Genomic DNA, 6,501 nt, shown 5'->3' with positions numbered 1-6,501 from the left:
TTTGTTACCTCATATCTTTGGACTGAGTGAACCGATTTTGATAATTCTTTTTGTATAAGAAAGCTGGTGCCTGCAGTGTTCAGTTCTGGCTATAGAAACTTTGAGAAAAACCATGGAAAATTTTGTTTTTTTTTTTTTTTTTTGATAAAAATGATAAAAGTTTTTTTTTTTAATTATAGGTACTTAAAACTTCTAGAATGTTTTTTAGACTACCAATATTCACGTTAGGTACTACTTTTGAGAAAAAAAAAAATAAATGTGCTTAGGATGCAGCTCCTTTTATCAGTCCTTATCAAGAAAAATCAACTTTTGCTTTTAGTGACTCATTTTGTTCCTGGTTACAATTTGTCCATTTTACATGAATGACACAGTCATTTCGCCTTTACTTTTAGCTATATGATGATAGATCTCCACCGCTAGCTCTGAGCTAAACTGATTGTTGCAACATTTTGCATGCAAATTACAAAAAAAAAAAACAAAAAAAAATATTATAGCACTCAGGCAATCCATAATAATTCCAGATCACCTACGCATCTCTTTTAAGAGCCTTCAAATTACATTATGTTCCTCATCACCGAACCATAAGAGTAACGTATGTTGATCACTTGTTGTTTGCAGTTTTTGCAATATAAGCGTTCACTTGCCGCCACCACTTAAGACTTAAAGTAGTTTTCTTTGGGGGAAATATTAGGAAAATGTGTGTGTTATTTTTTTCTTTGCTCAAATGTAGGATTACGTCAGATTTACATCGTCACGCCGCCGGACGCCGCTGAACGGCACCAACGACAAAATTGCAAAAAAAAAAAAAAATAAGAAAAAATAAACCACACGAGTGCGTACACTATGTTGTTTACAAAAACAAACAAAAAATAAAAATTGGTAGTGCTTATTGCATGATGATGGCGGCGGCGCCACTGCGTCCTTGTACCGTCAAAACTGCACTCCAATTGTGGAGGATTTTCTAATCGAATCGGTGGTGCAACTTCGTGGCAACAGCTTAATATGGACAATTGGACAAGCGTTTTTCGTTTTGAGATGCCATAACGAAATCATTTATTCAATCGACCATTGAAGCTCTCTATAAGAAAAATTGAACTTATCATTTTTTTTTTGTAGGTAGGTATATAAACTTTGCTCTATTATATATATATAAAAAAAAAAAAACATAATAAGAAATGTGGAAAATTCAAAGAACATGTTTGAGCTGTAAAAGGCAATGTATCACCAGGTCAACGTTGTTGATTCAATAATGTTTTGTTTTTTTTTTTTTTTTTGTCTTCGTGTATAAATATAATATGTAGCTTATTTTGTACAAAACAAGTTGATATGTAACCTAATTGCAAATACATACGAGGTTGTAAGGTATTAATTGTTGAATATTTTATGTGTAGCCATCAGGACTTTGTCTTAATTAGGAGAGGTAATAACTCAGAAAGAAAAAAAAAACTGACTGATTTTTGAAATACAGGTTGGTATTGAGATAGATTACAATCTATAAAATGTCCTGAGGTTTACATGTCTTATTCTAGGGCCGCTAAAGAAGAGCATATGTCACAAAAACTTATATCTTAAAAAGCTAGGTTTTAGACAAAAATCAATGTTCTACAAATAAGTAGATGAGCTAATTTAGCATAAAATTGAACATACAAATTACAGAACTGTTTTTCATAAGATACCCAAAAGTATGCAATTTATTTTAAATTAGCTTTAATTTCAAAACTGTGAGAAAATTTTGAAAAATAATATCTAGTCGAGTCAAATTAGACATAAAATTTGTAAAATCTCGGAATCCAGGGAAAGTCGATGCATCTGAAAAACGAGTATAGGGCTGCATTATAAAAGGGTCAAATAAGAAAGTTAAAAAAAAAATTTCACCGCTCTCGATTACAACAGTTTTTATGGACCGTTAACTGTCATTCCGTATGCAAGCGTCAATCGGAATTGCTGTATCATTTTAGATTTTGATCAAACTTTGTAGGGATGTTCTCTAGGACTGTAAGGAAGCAAATCCGTGATGATTTAATTTTAAGTTGCGTGGTTTCCCCGCTATCCGCATTCGAACTTTTTCAGAAGGTCATTTTTATGTTATTATAGCTTTGCGTCTACTAAAGATATCTTTTTGTTTGAAACGCCATTTTAAAGCTTAAGAGTAGTAATTTTTGAATATATATTAAAAAATTACGTAATAATTATCCCTGAATTAAAAATAATTTTTGAAAAACTGGTAATTTTGCTGATTTTTCATGGTTTTTGACTGGCTACAGAACCTTGGTTATTATATGTAGGAAGCTTATACTTACCAAATATTAAATATAGATATTTTTCAACAAAATAAATCTAAAATGAACTCGATGGCTGTACTCCTTATGCAAAAATTTTAAGTTCAAAGTATAGAGTATTTTAAAAAAGCTAATTTTTATACTGTCATTTTCTACGATTTGACTAAACGAAGAAATGTGAAACTTACAGTATGTTAAGCAAAGAGTACGAACTAAATATACTATTCATTTCATGCTTCTATCTTATGTCAAACATAGTGCAATCATAGCCTTAAGTAGGGTTTTTTTGGCTTTTTAGAATTTTTTTGAATTTTCAAACAAGCGGTACACTAAGAAGATATGAAAATAACACAATTTTATTTAGAGGACTTAAAGTTAAAAGTTTCAACTTAACACACTGTTAGTTTCATGTTTCTATCTTTAGTCAAATCGTAAAAAATCATAGTATAAAAAAATATTTTTTCAAAAAACTCAAAACTTTGAACTTTAAATTTTTGCATAAGGAGTACAGCCATCGAGTTCATTTTAGATTTATTTTGTTGAAAAATATCTATATTTAAAATTTGGTAAGTATAAGCTTCCTACATATAATAGCCAAGGTTCTGGAGCCAGTCAAAAACCATGAAAAATCAGCAAAATTACCAGTTTTTCAAAAATTATTTTTAATTCAGGGATAATTATTACGTAATTTTTTAATATATATTCAAAAATTACTACTCTTAAGCTTTAACATGGCGTTTCAAACAAAAAGATATCTTTAGTAGACGCAAAGCTATAATAACATAAAAATGACCTTCTGAAAAAGTTCGAATGCGGGTAGCGGGGAAACCACGCAACTTAAAATTAAATCATCATTGATTTGCTTCCTTACAGTCCTAGAGAACATCCCTACAAAGTTTGATCAAAATCTAAAATGAGACAGCAATTCCGATTGACGCTTGCATACGGAATGACAGTAAACGGTCTATAAAAACTGTTGTAATCGAGAGCGGTGAAATTTTTTTTTTTAACTTTCTTATTTGACCCTATTATAATGCAGCCCTATACTCGTTTTTCAGATGCATCGACTTTCCCTGGATTCCGAGGTATAAAGCTAATTTGACTCCACTAATCGTGGAATATTTTTTCCAAATACTTATTCCGAAATTGAGCTTGTATTAATTTTTCTTTTATTTAAAAAAATCGATTTTTACTGGGCTCTTATTTACAAAAAAAAAAAAAAATATAAAAAAATTAATTGATACATATCTTTACTATCTGATACATTAAAATATCTTCAATTTATATTTTCATCGTAACATAACAATTTATTTAACCAATTTATGTCAATTTTTATTATTTTCCTATATCCCACTTCTGATGAATTGTAACAAAAAAATCTGTATTTTTAATGCATTAAAAATTAAAATTAACAAAAAAAGATATCAAAAAAAAAAAAAAAAATAACAAAAAAAAGTCATGGAAATGTCATTAAACTTTAACACCGAACATCATTAATGACAACAGTTAAAATAAAAAAAAAACATGATTTTTATTCCATTTTTTTTCCTCTTAAAATCATTTTCGCATCTGCAACAGCATCCATCCATCCACTTGTAGCTCGAAAACTTCTTTTCAATAAACTCAGCCAGGTGAAATGTAGGTGGGATATAGTATCTGGTATCTAGTGGGTTATAAAACTCCACCTACAATATCTTTTTAAGAGAATTTCCGTTTTCAACCCACACTCCTCGTCTTCTGCCACCACCCGGCTATAGTGTAAATTCATTTCCGTGACTAAAATGATAAAATAGAGAGGAAAAAAAAAAACAAAAACAAAAAAAAAAAGAAGAAAACAAATGAACAAGAAGAACTCACCGTCTTTAGATACATTCACTCATACAACTCCGCTTTTTTTTTGTTTTTATTTCTGTGAATTAACAAGATGATGAATAATAATTTTATTTTGTTAAAAAAAAAAGAATCTTGAGATACCGTGGCTGCCGTGCAGACAATAATTAAATTATACACATGTTCTAATGCGCTTTGAGCTAAATTTGCTTTGCTCCAATATAATAATTTCATTGAGTGATTTTGAATTCTGTTTTTTTTTTATTTTGTTTCCTTAAAGTTTTGGCACGCTATTCCTAATGAATATTTATGAGTTTTTTTTTTAATTATTTTTATATTAGGGGAGGAAGTAAATAGTAGAAACAAAATCATAATTAAAAGTTTTGTTTTGAGTGATGTTTTTAAGCTGACAGAGAAATAATTCAATCGTTTAAGCCTGAAAAAACTACAGTTTTATTGTTGGATTTTTTTATTCTCTAATGACGTAAATCTATACATTATTATGTTCGTTTTGCATTCGCATTTAAAATTTAAAACAAATATGAAATAATTAATGACAGAAGATTTTGTGAAAAAATATATTGTATTTTTTGCAACTGACAACTTTTTTTTAAATGCCTGTTGACTAAATGACGGGCAGAAAAGAAAAAAGAGTTTTTATTTTTAATACTTTAATTTAGTTAAAAATTTATATAACTTGATATCAATAGTTTGTTCAATAAAAAAAGTCATTGAGATCCATCTCATTTTCTTGAAATAGATCCTAGAAAATGTACTGAAAAGTGAGATAGAGCTTTAGCTCATCCTTTTTGCATATAGACCATTGTTTTGATAAGTTGGATTTTTTTTTACAATTTTTTTTATCTTGCCTGTCTGGTCTAACTGTCCTTCTCTATCTCGAGCTACAAACAAACAGTGGATCGATTTCCATCAAAATCGAAAACCTTAGGTTTTTGTGATTTCAGAATAAATAGAGATTTTTTTGCCAACCTAAACGGGAATTCTATATTCTCAAAAACGGCTCTAGTGATTTCGGTATTGTAGTACCTTTGAATGTTTTTTGAAACATTATGAACGGTTTCTGTTAAAAACCTTTATTTTTTATTTTTTTTTAACGCTCCAACCAAAAAACGCTCCAATTAAAAAAAACAGATTTGGATTTTTGAAAAATATTTTTTTTTTCAAACAAGTTTTTGCAAACGGATGGATTAAATGTTTTTAAACTTTATTTTAATGTTTCGATGAATTAATTTAATTTTTTTTTATTGAATACCTACCTATCATTTCCTGTCTTCAATTTTGAAGTACATACATAAAAACTTGATATTCCAAATTTTGAAACCATTTTCAAGTATTTTTACTAAGAACCTTTAAGAGTTAAAAGATACTACACTCTATAGCATTTTATGTCTATTGACTCAGGTGTTTGAATTTATTTTCTCGGGATTTCGATCAACTTTTATTTTGGCAAAAATATTCTTTCAAACACTTTTATAGTCTGGAAAGTAGTGCTTCATTTTGGCTTCTATTTATATTAATTCCCTTAATTTAATAAATATTCTTAAAGTTAAAGTTAAAAAATAAAACCTAATTAAAAAATTAAAACGTCACATTTTATGTCCCCAACTTGATTTTTTCAGTTTCGAAAACCACTATTAATTTTTCAACATTTGCAACCCTTCATTCTTAGACTATTATTAAGATTTCTTCTACAGATGAGACTATTAAACTAATTCCAATGGATTTTATATATGCCAACAACCACAGACGAAATATAATTACATTTCGAAGCCAGATCCGGAGGCATAATAAGATAAGACTGTGTGATCTGGTGGCTGGTTGTAGCCCAAAACCATCATCACAAAATATCAACAGCAAAATTAATTGAAAATAGATTGAATGTGTATTAAATCAATTAATGGTTATTTTTCAATTGTAAATGATTCTTAGCAATTATATATGGAGTATCTAGAGGTATATGGCAAGTTTAAAGTGTTTAAGATTTAACTTTGTGTGATCTAAAAAAATAAAGAAAACAACAACAACAACGGATGATTGTTTGAGTTATGAAATGAATTTTCCAGAATGAAAAATTTTTCGTTGTATTTTTTGTTTTGTCTTTTCCTTCTCATCAAAAATTGGGTTAATTGGTTTAACAGAGTTTTAGAGATTTTTTTTATTGTATTTCTCTTAGAATTAAGAGAATTATAATTGGCATTAAAGTGGTATAGTTCTGTTATTGAATTTCACAGAAGAATCCCACTTCTGATAGGTATGTAATTCTCATTAGACACAATTTTAAACTTTTTGAAACAATTTCAATAACATCAAGTTTTTTAAATGTTTGTTATTACAAAATTATTGAAAACTTTTTGTGCACTAAAACTCATAA

The 6,501-nt window shown here is 28.6% G+C and overlaps 1 long non-coding RNA gene across 1 annotated transcript; it reads right to left on the bottom strand.

Moving 5' to 3' along the window:
- Nucleotides 1-3,744: 3,744 nt before the first annotated feature.
- On the bottom strand, nucleotides 3,745-4,448 carry LOC129918075 (uncharacterized). Its single transcript, XR_008772918.1, has 3 exons — nucleotides 4,254-4,448; nucleotides 4,137-4,188; nucleotides 3,745-4,055 (listed from the first exon to the last, which is right to left on the bottom strand). It is a non-coding gene; the product is annotated as an uncharacterized LOC129918075 (long non-coding RNA).
- Nucleotides 4,449-6,501: the final 2,053 nt, after the last annotated feature.

Source organism: Episyrphus balteatus, chromosome 4 (genome assembly GCF_945859705.1).
Source record: "Episyrphus balteatus chromosome 4, idEpiBalt1.1, whole genome shotgun sequence".
In the NCBI taxonomy this organism is placed as follows: domain Eukaryota; kingdom Metazoa; phylum Arthropoda; class Insecta; order Diptera; family Syrphidae; genus Episyrphus; species Episyrphus balteatus.
The sequence above is the reverse complement of the archived record's forward strand: the minus strand, read 5'-3'. Positions and strand labels throughout refer to the sequence as shown.